The 14,409-nt window shown below is 37.7% G+C and overlaps 1 pseudogene; it reads left to right on the top strand.

The window, feature by feature from the left end:
* The first annotated feature begins 11,683 nt into the window (after positions 1-11,683).
* On the top strand, positions 11,684-13,305 carry LOC110552624 (FERM domain-containing protein 3-like; annotated as a pseudogene).
* Positions 13,306-14,409: the final 1,104 nt, after the last annotated feature.

Raw genomic sequence — 14,409 nt, 5'->3', positions numbered from 1 at the left:
AAAAAATTATTCTTGCCTTGCTCTAAGAAACACAGCTATAGATACAAATCACTGTACCATATTTAAAACTGAAAATATACCTAACAATAATGGTTAGCAGTTTGATTTCTAAATGAATTTAAGTTAAATATGTTTAAAAAAATGCAGCCACTCCTGATGAGATCTGATAGACTAAGATCAGAAGGAAGGAGTGGAAGACCTCCCCTATCAGTGGACTTGGGGAGGGGCATGCATGAAGAAGGGAGGTGGGGTAGGCAGGGGAGGAGGGAGGGGTTTATGGGGGGATAGAAAGTGAATAAAGTGTAATTAATACAAGTTAAAAAAATTATACATATTATATTTAAAATAGAGATTCTATCTGTGCTTTTTCAACCTCTCTAGTCAATCAATCTGTCATATCCTTCTCCAGGGTCTACCCCAGTGAGTCTCCCTGAACCATTCCATAAACACTTTCCAACATACCAGATCTAGACCAGGCCCAATATCCAGTGCCTTCAGCCTAAGCTGACTACCCAAGCCAGAGCCATACTAAACTCTAGGCTTATGCCAGGCTCCCCTCCATGTATACACCAAAACACTGGGCCCTCTCATACCACATTCAAACTATGATTATTGCCAGATCTACCCTCTACATCCAAGCTTGGATAAAGGCACATGCTATACACCAGCCCAGTCCCTCTGTCCACCTGATGTCATTCAAGCCAAGCCATTTCCAACCATGAGACTCAATATGGCCACACACTCACACACTCTCTATTCTGCCCATACCTGATCTGTCCGTATCATAGTTAGAACTAAATAAATGGGTCCAAGTGCAAATATTTCATTGAAAAATATCAACAATATGAAAGATCAAGCCAGTATCTTTTTCCTAAAACATATCTACCCTATGGAAATGTTTGCATTGATAATGACCTAGACAAACCCAGGTCACAGAAGTTAAAAGAACAATCATAAATTTTATCAAAGAATCCAAACAGCTAAAAGAAGACAAAAAGAAACAGCTCGACAAAGTACAGAGAAATAACTTAAGGAGAATAAATGCCTGAGTGATGCCCAAGAAAACAACAAAGACAATCCAGGACTTGAGAATAGAATCCAATAGGGAAATAAAAACATTGGAGAGGACTCAAGCTGAAATCATGATGAAAATGAAAAATCAAATAACTCAACTAGAACACTCAAAGGAAAGTCTTACAAGTAGAATGAATCCAGCAGAAGCTAGAATATCAGGACTTGAAGATTGATGATCTAGACCAATTAAGCAAGGAATATAATTAAAAAAAAACACAGGAAACAAACATAAAGGATATGAATGACAACATGAAAAAACAAAAACAATAACAAAACAACACAAAAAAAATCTCCAAGTTATAGATGACGGAAATAATCCCAAGTCAATGACATCAACCAGATCTTTATGGGGATCATAGAAGAAGCACACACAACATGAAATAGACAAGACTGGAAAAGAAAATCCCCACAGCATATCACAATTAGAACACTAAATATATACAAACAAATAAGTGTGTTGAAGGCTACAACAGGAATACAAACCACATATAAAGGAAAACCCATTAGAATAACAGCTGATTTCTCAGTGGCTATATGGAAAGAAAGAAAAGCCTAGAACAATACATCCTAAAAGATTATGACACTCAGATTTTTTAGTTTTGTTGGTCTTCTTGTGGAGCTCCTGCCCCCTCTGTATCCTTCTATCCTCCCCTTCTTCCATAAGACTCCTGCACTCTGCCCAAAGTTAGGCTGAGTCTCAGCATCTGCTTTGGTCCCCTGTTGGGTGGAGCCTTTCAGAGAACCTCCATGGTAGGCTCCCATCCTGTTTCCTCTTTTTCACTGCTTCTGGTGTCTATCCTGCTTGCCATTCTGATTGGAACTTTTTAAAATGTTTTTAGTTTTATTTATATATTATTCATACAGTGTTCTGCCTGCATGTGTGCCTGCACTCCAAAAGAGGGCACAAGATCTCACTGTAGATGGTTATGAGCCACTGTGTTGTTGCTGGGAATTGAACTTAGGACCTTTGGAAGAAGAGCCTTCTTAACCTCTGAGCCATCTCTTCAGGCCCTCTGAAGGAGATTTAAACATCTTCCCTAGGGTCCTCCTTGTTTAGCTTCTTTAGGTCTGTAGATATCAGTATGGTAATATCTGCCTATAAGTGAGTATATACCATATGTGTCTTTCTGGTTCTGGGTTACCTCACTTAGGATAAACTAAAAACTCTGAGCCCATGGGGGGGCATAGGAGAAGAAAAGGGAGGGAGGGTGGGATTAGGAAGGAGGAGGAGGGGGCTACAGCTGGGATACAAAGTGAATAAACTGTAATTAATAAAAAAATTAATTAAATTTAAAAATCTGAGCCCAGGGGTCTCTGCAGAGAGTGATGCACCAACCAAAGACCATGCATGGAGAGAACCTAGACCCCCTGTTCAGATGTAGTCAATAGGCAGCTCAGTTTCCATGTGGGTTCCTGGTAAAGGTAGCAGGGGCTGCCTCCATTGTAAACTGGGTTGCCTGCTCTTTGATCACTTCCCCCTGGCAATTCAGCCTTGCCAGGACATATAAGAAGAGGATCCAGGCAGTCCTGATTAGACTCGATAAAAGTTTGGGTCAGATGGCAGGAGAGGAGAACTCCCCCTTTCAGTGGACTAGGAGAATGGTATGGGGGGAAGAGAGAGGGGGGGAGGGGGGATCTGGAGGAGATGAGGGAGGGAGCTACAATAGAAATATAAAATAAATACATTGTAAAAAAATAAATAAAATAAATCTTAAAAGTAAAAAAAGCAGAAAAAAATATAAAAATATGACACTCAACCTAGTCTATTATTCCTAGCCAAAGTATCTGCCATTATTGAAAGAGAAAGAAAAGCATTTCAATATCTAAAAATCCTAAAAGAATTTATATCCAATAAATGAAAACAAAAGAAAACACAGGAAAATAGCACAAAAACTGTGGAAATGAATTCAAAGCCATAATTATTAAAACATAAAACACTACTGACACCACAAACAACATCAAAAAAATCAACAACACGATGACTGCAATTAACATACACATTTCAGCAATTACTGTAAACATAAATGGCTTCAATTCTCCAATCAAAAGTCATGAACTGAGTGGATCAAAAAGCTGGATCAAAGCCTAGCTTTGAAGACAGGCAGCACCTTAGGCTGAAAGCATGGACAAAAGTATTTCAATCAAATGGGACCAGAAAGCAAACAGGCAGTGCTATCCTATTATCTGGCAAAAGAGATTTCAAACTAAAACTAAAAACAGAGATAAAGAGGGATACTTTATTCTAATCAAAGAAACAGTTAACCAAGAATACATTAATATCCTAAACATTTATGCACCTAACTCTGGTGAACCCAATTTCATAAAAAGGTATGCAATGGGATATAAAGACATAACATCACTTCGTTAAGAGCAGATCATTTCAATACCCCACTTCCACAACAGACATGTCATCCACACAGAAAACAGAGAGAAAAATGAAAATTAGTTGGCATCCTACATCAAAGGGACTTATCAGATAGATATCTACAGAATATTCTATCCAAACACTAAAGAAAACACATTCTACTGAGCAGCATGCTGAAACATTTCTAAAATAGACCACAACCTGGGACATGAAACGAGATTTAAAAAAAAAAGATTGAAATTACTCCTCATATCCTATAACAATAATGCAATAAAACTTCAAATTTACAACAAACAAACCTCTAGCAAATACAGTAACGAAGATTAAATAACTCATAACTGAGTGAAGAATGGATTAAGGAAGAAGTCAAGAAAAGAATTAAAATTCCCTGGAACTCAATTAAAATGAAAAACAAAACAAACAAACAAACCAAAGCAAAACCCTGCAATAAAAAAATCTCTGGAACACATTGAAAGCAGTCTCATGGGGAAAATTTATAGCTCTAACTTGCCTTTAAAAAAACAGAAATAAAACAGCTTAATGACACAACTCAAAAATTTGGGGGGAAAAATTGAGTCATTTAAAGTTGATGGAAGAAATAATAAATTCAGAACTGTTATCAACACAATAGAAGTAAAGGGAAATTTGAACAATCAGGAAAGCTAACAGCTACTTCCCTGAGAAGATACGTAACAGCCTTGGTCTAACTAACTGAAAGAAGGAGAGGGCCCAAGTTAACAGCCAGAGGTGAGGTGAACAGGAAACGTCTGTACAAGTGATCCGAAGAAATTCAAAAGATCATGAAAATATTTTTAAAAGTCTGTACTCCATTATGCTGGAAAACATAACAGAAATGGATAAATTTCAACACTTAGGCAAAGTACAAAATTAAATCAAGAAGCCCACAACCTAAAAGGACCATAAAAATGAGGAGCTTGTAACAGTAATAACAGCCTTTTAGAAAAAGAAAAAAAAAAAAAAAAAAGCGGGTGGTGCAGTCACAGATGTAAAGTATAATAGAAGTTTTGATTTCTTTGTAAACTCAAGTAATGCAAATATGTTTTTGTTTTAGTCCCAAGTGTGGGATTTTAGTTGGGCTATGTTTGTCCAGAGCTCTTAATTGTCACAAGTGGGGTGTGATCTTTGCTAGCTAGTAACGGCCTTCCACCATGCAGCACGGAGAGGGGCGTGTTCCGCGGCTCCGAGAATATAATTTGAGAGCCGAGAAAGAGAAGGTGTAGACTAGGGTGCATGGCATGTGGTGTTGGCGTGTAGTAGTGTGGAGGACAGGCAGAGAGCAACAGACCAGAGAATTAAAGGGGCCCTCTCGCCCCACTAAACTTCTCTCTCCTACATAGGGTTGGTAGGTTGAGGCCTAAACACCCTAAATAAAGTTGAGTTTTAGAAACGAACACTACACAGTGGATGCACGGCAGAATTCTACCTGACTTTCCAAGAAGGCCTACAGCTAACCTTTCTTAAGCTATTCAAATAAACAAACCTCTGAAAAACAAACAACAGAAACAGAAGGAACACTCCCGCCCTCTTAAACTCCTTCTGTGAAGCCAACATCATTCTCATACTCAAACCAGGTAACAACACAAAGACAAGAATAAAAAAAAGAAAAGAAAAATATAGGCCAAAATCCCTGATAAACTCTTAAAAAACTCAATAAAATATTTATAAACAGAATACAAACATACATTAAAAATATTACATAACACAAATAAATTGGCTTTATTCCTGAAATGCAGAGATAGTTTCACACATACAAGTCAATAAATATAATAAACCATATAAATGAACTTAAAGATAAAAATCACATGATCATCTCAAGAGATGCAAAAAAAGCGTTTGACAAAATTCAACATGCTTTTCATGATAAAAGTCCTAGATAATGTAGGGCTAGAGGAAGCATACCTCAAAAATATTAAAGCTATATACAAGAAACCTACAGTCAACATTATCCTAAACGGAGAAAAGGCTGAAGCCCTGAAGTCAGGAATGAGACAGGGACGTCCACTTTCCTTTTCCACATTGTGCTTGAAGAACTAGCTGGAGAAAGAAAAGAAGAGAAGGAAATTAAAGGGATACAAATAAGGAAAGAAGTCATCGTGTTATCCCTATAGCAGATAATATAGTACTATACATTAAAGACCCTTGTTGGGGGTTGTTCTGATGCTTTATTTTGATGCTAATTACTGGCCCTCAAGATCGGGTTACACCAATCCTTGTTTTGCAAACCTGCCTAAGTCTTTATACCTGATTGGTTGATTAAAGGCCTATACCTGGGCAAGGCAGAATGGGGTAGGCCTAGCTAAGCCTTCCGGGTTTTTTACTACAGAAGAAACACAGGAAGGAGATGGTCGAGTAGAGAGGAGGAAGGAGGATGCCATGATGGGTTAGTGTGGAGAACAAAACACGTGGACTAGGAGGAAGGATTCCAATTATGGCATGAAAAGACCCAGATGAAAAATACAAGCAAGTATCTTGGAATTATAGATGGAAAGTAGCCCATGATTAAGGCAGATGGCATTGGATGGGGGCTGGGAGATGGATGATGAGATTATTGAGATAGAGTAAGTAGAAATATCTACCCGGCCCAAGTTTATAAGGCAATTATAAAATCTAACAGGTGTCTGTGTCTTATTATTTGTGGTAGTGGGTCAGATAATACTGCCTCAATAATTATAGGGCTAATAAAAAACATTTTATAGTCCAACACTCATTTTTATTTACTACAACAGACCAAAAAGATTCTGCCAGAAAACATGTAGAAATAACAAACAAATTTAGCAATGTGACAGGATAACGAAACGATCTGCACAAATCAACATCCTAACTGTACATGAACATCAATCATTCAGACCAGGAGATAATGAACATAATTCTATTCAGTATAGCCTCAAAGAAAATGAAATACCTAGGAATAAAACCAACCAAGGAAGTGAAGGACCCTCAAGGAAAAGTATAAACCTCTAAAGAAAGAGATACAGAAAAACACTAAAAAAATGAAAAGACATTCCATGGTCATAGATTGGCAGACTTAATATTGTAAAAATGAACATTCTACCAAAAGATATTTGCATATTCAACATAATCTCAATAAAAACAACTCTCCTTCCTCACAGAAACAGAAAATAAAAACTATCATAAAATCCATATAGAACCAGAGGAGACCCCAGATAGCCAAAATAGTCCTGAGCAGAAAGAACAATGCTTGAGGGAGTACCACTCCAGATGTTAAGATATATTTAGAACCACAATGATAAAAGCAATATGGCATTGGAACAAGACATACGTCAAAAGAACAAAACAGAAGAACCAAATATGAGTACATGCAGCTTCAGCCGCTTAATATTTTAAAAAAATGTCAAAAGCACAGCTGGCGAAAAGAAAAGAAAAAAGAAAAGCTGCTAGGAAAATGGGATGGCCACATCCAGATGAATGAAATTAGACCTGTATCTATCACCTTACACAAAAACTAACTCCAAATGGTTCACAGACCTAAGCAGAAAACCTGAAACACTGAAACTGCTGGAAGAAAACACAAGCATTAGCCAGGCATGATGGTGTGTGCCTGTAATCCCAGCACTTGGGGCAGAGGCAGGAGGATATCTGTGAGTTCCAGGCCAGCCTGGTCTACAAAGCAAGTCCAGAACAGTGAAGGTTATGCAGAGAAACCCTGTCTCCAAAAACCAAAAACTAAAATCAAACCAACCAACCAAACAAACAAACAAATGAAAACACCCAGTGCCCCATGATACATGTGTAGGAAAGGGCTTCTCCAACAGGACTCATTAGCCCAAGAACTATGGGTAACAACTGACAAGCTGGAGTTTATAAACTAAAGCGCTTATGTATAGCTAAGGAAAACGTTGAGTGAGGAGGAAGACCATGGAGTGGGAGAGAATCTGTCAGCTACACACCTGACATAAGATTAATAAGCACATCATTCAAAGAGGTCCAAAACAAAGAACCAAAGAAAAATGATCCATTTAAAAAATGGACCTGGAACTCAAATAGACAGTTTTCAAAAGAAGAAAGAAATGGCTAAGCAACATTTCAAAAATGTTTATTGTTTCTAGAAATTAGGAAAATGCCAATCAAAACATTGTTGAGATTTAATATTACAGCAACCAGAATGGCAAAGAGCAACGAAACAACTGACAACAAATGCTGGAGTGGGTGTGAAGCAAAGGGAGTCTTCATTCATTGTTAGTGGGAAAATGGAACAGCCAGTATAAAAGTCAGTGTAGTTCTCAAAAAACTAAAAGTGAATGTACCATATTTCTTAGCTATGTGCCCCAAATACTTGACATCCTATTCCACATATACTTGCTCTTCCATATTCATCGCTGCTCTATTCAGAACACAAAGGAAATAGAAACAGCCTAGAAGTCCTTCAACTGAACAGTTGATGAAAATGTGGTAAATATAAACTGAAATATTATTTAGCAATAAAGAAAATGACATGGATGGAACAAGAAAAGATCATAGTGAGTAAGGTAATCAAAACACAGAAAACCTAATGTCCTATATTCAAATCTTCAGATGTGAGTATATATCCTAGAGTAACTTCAGAAATCAGTAAAATAATGAGGGACCATTGCTGGGATAGTGGATTGAGGGAGCAATATAAAGGGAAATAGCAGGGTACAAGGACCTGGTCCAGAAAATGGAAAAAGGGAGGCTCTAATTATGAAGGGTGATGAGACAAATACAGGAGGGAGGAATGCAACAGTAATGATGTCTGAAAAGCCATAGTAGATCATAGTATTAGTTCTCTACCTTAAGAAAAGATAAGAACAGAAACCAAACTTATATTGCATGTAATTCTGTATATAAATATACAGTTTAAGTAGAATTTTGTCATCTTAGCAGACAATGGTCCCATCAAAAGCCAAAGACACCCAACGAAACCCTTAACACCAGGCTAGAGAAGTGTTCTAGTTGTTGGCCAGGGTTGTCAACGAGATTCTTAAAGCAATAAAGGCTATTACTACTGCTCTCAGCTGCTCCCAAGAGGGAGAAGATTGTCCCCTATTGCTCAAGACTCCATGCACTTCAGACAAAGGGCCCAGAGTTCTCAGAGCTGGGACTGACCGGCAAGCCTCCTCCCAGAGGACTAGCTTTCATGGTACCAGAAGGCTATGATGACTGTGAACCACAATAATGACCCGAATGGCAATATAATCTGAAGGGTGCATTAGTGGTATGTATGCCAATAGTGGCAGTAACCAGCAATAGCCTATAATGTTTTGAGGATCTCTTGAACAATCCTCATCAACAGAACTAAAAGCGGGTTCTTCCAGTCTGGTCTTGGGGTTTTTATTAGGTGGTCTCTGGCTCTTGGAGGGAGCATTGTCAGCCAAGATGAAAAAATTTCATTTTAACCTTATAGGTATATTTACGCATAGAGTTAAATGCATTATAGTTTTTTAAGGTGGACAGATAATTCTATGATTTATTATTGCTTTTAAGACATTCTTTCTTTTACCTCCATCCCTTCTTTTTCTTCAGTAGGACTTAAGAATCACTCATCAAAATGGAAATCATGGCCCAGAACTGGAAACCTAGTCAACTACTTAGGACTAGTGAAGCACAGATCTTGGAGGAGAGCCTATACCCACAAATTTGCTGAACTAGAATCACACCTAATTAATTCTAAATATTTATTCTTATGCCTACAGTAAGTGTAGGCCTCACTCCTTGTCAAGGCAGCTTGTCTTTGCAATAGAAAAAGAAAAACAGAAAGACTATGGGAAGTTTGCTGTGAGACTCATAGCAATGTCAGAAGCTGTACCCATAAACTCTTGCCAATTTGACTGCTTAAGCATGAACTGACCAAGGAAAGACACCAATGGATATGTCAAAGGGAGCAATGGACTACTTTCTAAGCACTAGCCATATACCCAAAAATAAGGGGAGTCCTCACCACTAATCAAGAAAACCTCATTTTGCAACAGTAAAAGATCACTATAGAATAGCACATCCAGTCCAAAGGCAGAGGTTGGAGTCCAATCCCAATTGATATGTCTACGAAACATCTCCAGCACCTAAGGCTCAGGGAACACGGCTGAGGAGAGTTGGAAAGAACATGACAAGGGAGTTTACTGTGAGATTGTATCTCCTAGTAATTTCAGAAGCTATACTCATACATTCTCATCAACATGACTGTCCAAACATGAGCTAAACAAAGATGGCAACAAAAGACATGCTAAAGTGGAGAGCAGGACAGAAAGCCTGACCCTACACTAAGAACTACAGGCAACTAAGAAATGCTGAAAGTGAAAGAAATACTCTTCTTTAGGGAACAGTACACAAACAGGTTATTGGATCATAAATGGCCAGTCCTGAAAACAACATACAAGTAACATACAGAGCTAGGTTATATTTAGGAATATATATATATGCAATAATAATAATGAAAAAGAAAGGCCATGAATTTGAAAGAGAGGGGTACATGGGAAGGTTTGAAGGGAGGAAAAGGGTGGAGAGAAATGTAATCATAATTTCAAAAATTAGATAAAAGTAAAAAGACCTTCTTGCTTTAACATCATAATAAAAGTATCATTGAAAGCAAAAATGTACAATATAAGACAATATTAAATATATTATTTTTCATATTTCTTTTATGATAGATTAATTAGTCTATAATTATAAAATTAAAGCTAATAATATACAGTACTTAAAAGTCTTTATACCTCTTAAGACAAAGTGTTTGAAACGTACAATTTGGAGTGTAAAATTCCCAAATTTTACATAGTTCTTCCTTAATTTCTCTAGTTTGCCATTGTGAAATTTTTCCTTATACTGAAAACACTCAGAAAACTTACCTTAAAATGTTCTGAAATATCTACTCCATTAATTTACACTCATTCCTTTCTTGTTCATTTCATAATTCCTAATCAAAATCTTTCTCCTTAGCTTGCTCACCATCTCCTTAAGAAATTATTAATATTTATTTTTATTTATTAAATTCTAACAATGAAAAGACAGAAAAAAAATTATGTGCCAAGATATGCAATAAAGAATCCTTTACTTTCGCTAGAGGCTCAACTCTAACAACAACAACAACAAAAATTCAATAGTAAAAAAGTCAAAGAACCAAGTTTTGCACTGATGCTTTGCTCACAGTTCTAGGACAATTTCGGAGACTTATTAAGATGAATTGACGCTTCACACATGCTATTGGCACTCATGCAATACTCGAAACAGCGACAGAACATACCAGCTGACAGAGGCAGTCCAAAGCTTTAAGGAAAAACAAAGAAAACAGTGGTATGAGAAATTTCTAATTATGCAATACAAATTTTAAATTGTGCATTAAAAAAATTTAAAGGCCTTTGAGTTGAGAAAGAAAAAAAAAAAAAGAAAAAAGAAAAAAGCAGAAATTACCAAGAAGCCCCTGGTGATTTTCTGAATTCTTTACTTGTATTTATATCAAACTTCTTGATTCTCATATTAAATCTCTGAAAATATATAAGTAAAATATTGTATAAGTTTAAGAAAATATGACAGTAGCATAAAACAACAGAGCAAAAACAAAACAAAAACCCCAAAACCTAAACTAGAGCTGATCTCCAATAATAACAGGAGAAAGTAACATATGGGAAAATCAAGAATAATGTCTGGCTTCACAGAACTGCATATCCTGACCAGAAAGGTTATGCGAAAGTTTCACACATAAAGACAAATATACTTCCTGGCTTTACAGAAACAGAAATGATGAATAATTGACCTGGCACGGTGGTTCTCAATCTGTGGGTCAAGACTTCTTCAGCAAACCTCTGTCTCCAAAAATATTTATATTAAAATTTGTAACAATAGAAAAATTACAGTTATGAAATAGCAATGAAAATAATGTTATGGTTGGAGGTCACCACAACTTGAGGATCTGTATTAAAGGGTTACAGCATTAGGAATGTTGAGAACCACTGTCTAGCAGGTCTTAAAAACTATTGGATAGCAAAAATTAAAAAAAAAAAAACAGGGTTCCAAAACCACGTAGGTTAACTCATCAATTAAGAACTCAGTGACTGAACCAGAGCAGGGACTGGTTGAGAGCGTGTGAATGTCTGCGTGGACCAGGGCCGCGCGGGCCCCTCCTACGGCTCGCTCCCGCGTGCTGTTGTGGGTGTTCACTTCTTGTCACTGTGTGCCCAGAGGCAGGAGGACTATGAAAATGATGCACTTTCGGAGCCCCAGCATCAAATCGCTCAGCCAGGACATGAAATGCACCATTCGACTACTGGACGACTCGGAGGTCTCCTGCCTTATCCGGAGGGAGACCAAAGGGCAGTTTCTTATTGAGCACATCTGCAACTACCACAGCTTGCTGGAGAAGGACTACTTTGGAATTCCCTATGTGGACTCAGAGAAGCAAAGGCACTGGCTTGAACAAGTCCATCTTCAAGCAAACGACATCTCATCCACCATATACCTTGTGCTTTAGAGTGAAATTCTACCCACATGAACCCCTGAAGATTAAAGAAGAGCTTACAAGGTACCTTTTATATTTGCAAATTAAAAGAGACATTTTTCATGGTCGACTGCTGTGTTCCTTTTCTGATGCTGCCTATCTGGGTGCTTGTATCATTCAAGCTGAGTTTGGTGATTACCATCCTGATGAACATCCCGAGAATTATATCAGTGAGTTTGAGATTTTTCCCAAGCAATCACGGAAGTTGGAAAGAAAAATCAAGGAAATTCATAACAATGAACTCAGAGGTCAGAGCCCAGTGATTGCTGAATTCAACTTACTCCTGAAAGCTCATACACTGGAAACTTAAGAGGTGGATCCTCACCCATGCAAGGATTCAAAAGGTGCTACAGCATTTTTAGGATTCACTGCTGCAGGTTTTGTGGTTTTCCAGGGAAATAAAAGAATCCATTTGAGAAAATGGTCAGATGTCTGCAAATTGAAGTTTGAAAAGAAGACATTTTATGTGATTGGCACCCAGAAAGAGAAAAACTCTGTCTTGGTATTACATACTTCAACACCAGCTGCCTGCAAACATTTATGGAAATGTGGGGTAGAAAACCAAGCCTTTTATAAGTATACAAAGTCCAGTCAGATCAAGACTGTGTCAAGCAGCAAGATATTTTTTAAAGGAAGTATATTTCAGTACAGTGGTAAGGTTGCTAAAGAGGTGGTAGAGGCAAGCTCCAAAATCCAGAGGGGTCCTCTGAGGTGCACAGAGTCAACATTACTCAGAGTCGCAGCTTTCATTCATTGAACAAACAGCTCATCATCAACATGGAACTGTTTCGTCCCCTGCTTCCTTCCCCCATTGAACAGGAAGAGGAAGTTCCTCTGGATGAAGGTGCCCTGTTACCTAAAGTGGATCTTTCTGAGCCCCTGGTTGCCAGCTCACCAGTGAAGGGAGCTCGGTGTGCAGTTCCTCCAAGTGAAGAGGAAGATAAAGTATAAGAAGACCCCTTGACCATTTCTGAGCTGGCATACAATCCCAGCACCAGCCTGCTCCCTACCCCAGTGGATGACGATGAAATCAACATGCTCTTTGACTGTCCATCTAGGCTGGAGTTAGAAAGAGAAGACACAGATTCATTTGAGGAACTGGAGGCAGATGAACATGCCTTTTTGATGGCTGAAGAGGAGGAGCTGAAGGAAGCTCGTCAAGCTTTGTCATGGAGCTATTCCATCCTGACTGGCCGTATCTGGGCCAATCCCCTGATCAAGAGCTTCTCCAGGCTCCTAGTGGTGGGCCTGGGACTGTTGCTGTTTTTATTTCCCCTGCTCCTCCTTCTTTTCGAGTCAGGTATTGATCTCTCCTTCTTATGCAAAATCCATCAGACACCAGAGTTTGAGCAGTTTCACTATGAATACTATTGTCCCCTGAAGGAGTGGGTGGCTGGGAAGGTTAACATCTTCCTCTACATGATAACATTAAGGGCCATTTTCCATACCAGTGGTATCACTTTTCAGTAGATGCTAGGTTTTGAACGGCCTTGAGTTATCAAGAGGTAGTCTTTGTTCTTAGCTGACTGCTTAAAGCTTGAAGTAAGTTTTCTGTATTACATTGATTTTTAGTAAATCTAAATCAAATATAGTTCTTTGAGTACTCATTCAGAAAGGCAATCATGAAGTAACAAAAAATTCTCGTTATCTTATCATAATAATATAATACATTAGAGTTAGGTATTCCTGTTTCTTTATTGTGAGCTATAATGAAAATCAGGATTTTAGTAAAAATACAAGGGAAATCTTTTTAATATAACCTTTGGTGAAAATAATGTCCTCTTACTGATGCCTATACAAATAAGTTGATGCTGGGTTTTTCTTTCAGTTTTTTTTAAACTATTTTTATGCGTTCTAACTATTTTCGTAAATTTTTAGCAAAAACAAAAGAAGCTTTCTGGAGTTATTTAAGTATACATATTGTAAAACTAATGCGTGTCAGATTTTTAATGTTCTGACACCTGATTTTTTAAAGATATTTTTTGGCTAACTACCATAGTTTATTACCTGCATATGACTTTGAAAAATTACAGTAAGAAACTATAGTAAGTTCTCAAAACTTACTATAGTTTAGATGTGATTAGAAGACATGACCATAGAGAACACTGAGTTGACACTGTGGGATCTAGTTTTCAAAGTTTTAGGCCACAATAATCTTATAATTTCATTTGCATTTTGTCCATTTGTTTGCTCTGGGGAAGCAGAGTGCTTTTAAAAGAAACTGAAACTGCTTGTGATAGTAAAATTGTAAAGGATCCACTAGTTAATTGTTATTGTGTACTGATCTAAGGGAAAGCAGGCAGGAGTTTGGCAAGTGGAAAGTGGCAACAAAGAGTTCTGGAGAGACTGCTAGGCAAGTGATAGGCATGTGGTTGCCTGTATGAAAGTGACGGTGACACACGACACTCAGTGTAAAGAGCTGTGAACTCATTTTCTGAGTTCATAAAATCATGTTTAGTTAATAAAAGTGGAGAAATTTTTAAGA

Source organism: Meriones unguiculatus, chromosome 15 (assembly GCF_030254825.1).
Source record: "Meriones unguiculatus strain TT.TT164.6M chromosome 15, Bangor_MerUng_6.1, whole genome shotgun sequence".
Lineage (NCBI taxonomy): Eukaryota > Metazoa > Chordata > Mammalia > Rodentia > Muridae > Meriones > Meriones unguiculatus.
Note: the sequence above shows the minus strand (reverse complement) of the source record. Positions and strands in the feature narration are given on the sequence as shown.